Source organism: Astatotilapia calliptera, chromosome 15 (assembly GCF_900246225.1).
Source record: "Astatotilapia calliptera chromosome 15, fAstCal1.2, whole genome shotgun sequence".
NCBI classification, from domain to species: Eukaryota; Metazoa; Chordata; class Actinopteri; order Cichliformes; family Cichlidae; genus Astatotilapia; species Astatotilapia calliptera.
The window spans coordinates 23,366,229-23,368,770 of NC_039316.1; positions in this window are offsets into that span (position 1 = coordinate 23,366,229).

The window sequence follows — 2,542 nt, forward strand, 5'->3', positions numbered from 1 at the left end:
CGCTGTTTGCTCTGTCAGCCTGGGTCTCAGAGGGACTCAGATTGTTCAGGTATTAATGGGCAGCCTCTGTTTACTTTGAGCTGTTTGCTGATGGATCATCTTACTTTTTTTTGTTGTTTACCTGCAGGAAGCTTCTCCTGACTGCAGCAGCAACTCACGAGAATGAAACTGGACTTCTTTCCTGATTTAGGAGGTTTGTGCTTTTTCAACAAAAAAGAATTTTAGAACCAGTTAAAGATCAGTAATGTTTTGTTTTTTGTTTTTTTTGCGAGTCAAGCAAATGAAACATGAGAAATCGAGTTTCACTGATAGCTGAGGTGCATAAAAATCACCCATTGTAATTTCATTACAATTTAGTGCTCAGGAGCCTCTGGATCCTTACATGTTGGTCAGTGAGTTACATACACACACCTAAACATGACACACAACAAACACGGCAGCATCTGACAGTAGGACATTACTTCCCACCATTTGCACCTTTCCTCTGACACACATGTTTAAAAAAAGAATAAAGAAAAAACGCTTCCATTAATTCTGAGCATCAAACATTCCAACTTTCTCTATCATTTCCCTTTTTGCATCAATTTATGGAGGAAAACGACAAAATTCAGGCAGCAGGTGAGAATGCAAAATAGAATGAAACATAATACACTGAGAGTCCCAGGCATTCTTTATTGCTTTCAAATATTTACTCTCCTTTAACTTTTCTCATTTCATGTTCTCCCTGCTGAGTCAACATGCACAGAGGCACGATTTCTGTTCTCTTTTGTTTTGGTGGCATCCTCTTTAAATGTGCATGTGGCACCTATTCATGACGGCGAGTCATCATTTTATTTTATTTTCATAAGGTTTTTAGAAGCATTGGAAAGGAGAAAGTCTCAATTCCCCAATAAATACCTCCAGTTAGACGACGGTGCTTTGTGTGTGCCATAGTTTATTTCCACAGTAAAACTCTTTTTAATCTCAGATTAATCATTTTAGCAAATAACACTTCAAAGTAATAAGTAAAGTACAGAAAACTTCAGTAAATGATTCTCCATCTGCTTGATTTTTGAGAGTTTCTGAAAAAAAAATCCTCATGGTTAAATAAAACAATATATTACAAAGTTACAAAATATAAGAAATAATACAATTTTTTATATATTAGAGTTATTTCTTATATTTTTTGGTTTATGCACGTTTTATTGTGGCGCTCGGTTAGTGTCACTGAGCACAGACATAGAAACATGCCTGTGCATGCATGCATGGCCGAGACACTGATGTTATCTCAGAACTGGTCACAGTACGTAGAAAGAACCGCAGCACTGCTGCTGCCGTTTCAGCGTGTGCTCGTGGTTCAGTCAGACCTTTCCTTACACTGCAGTCAAATCACATGTATGTGTTTTTGTATCTTTTATTTCATTTAAATATATATCTTTTAAATGAAATATGAATGACAGAACATTTGATCAGTAAATACTTGTGAAGAGACAGCCATGTTTAATAGCCATAATACAATAAAAATATCAAATATAAAACTATAAATACACATAAATACAGTTCTGCTAAAAATGATAAAAGGATATTGCAGTTGTGCACAGACTAGTATTACCAAAATCTCGTTTTAAAATCATAAACAAAAGGGTTTATGATCTTCATGTCTATTAGATTCTATGTTATTGTGTTGCATGTCTCAGCTCTCAGACGTCAGCTCTCTGCTTCCCAGTGTCAGAAATATAAATCCATAATGTGGTCATTGAAAAGTTTAACTGAGAATGTTCACTTTTGTTAGCAGGATAATACGAAATAATTATTGTAGAGACTTCCATTAACTATAAAATGCATCGGGACAACTTTCACCGTGAAGCTATTTTTCTAAACCAACCAAGAGGAAGAAAAAAAGGTCGTCCAACGGTTGTTCAGCGATGAAACATTTGCTGCAGGCAGCAGTTACTGTGGGATAAGATGAAAAGACAAGATATATTGTTATTGTCCCAGAGCCAGAAAATTCTACACAGGTGACAACTTTTAACTGAAAAATAAAAAGTGTGGAATTTACTCAGGCTCTCAGACACGCCAGGTATGTCTCAGGTGGGTCAGACGAAGGTATGTTTGGTTATGTTCAAACAGACAGACGAAGATTTCGTTAATTATTGATGTTAAATACAGAACTAAATGACATGGAGTAACCTCAGGCTACATTCCATATTTAAGACAAAGCCAGGAAAAGAACAGACTTATTATCAAGTACTCTTAAATATATGCTGTGCTTAAGGTAAACAACAAAATCTACCTGTTATGTACCCATAAATAGTGTCATTAAACTTCAATTACAGGAGAGCCAAACTCATTTAATGCATTTAAAAAAAGACAAAACAATTTGGATAATAACACTAATTAATAACTACAGTTTTCTAATGATAAGATTCTTATCTGATCCATTTTAATATAATATGTTGAAAATATTTTCCTCCTAATGCTAAAATAAGCACAGATGCATTTTTTGTTGCATTATTAAATATTTATTAAGCAAATGTATAGAAAAATATATATACAGCTTTGC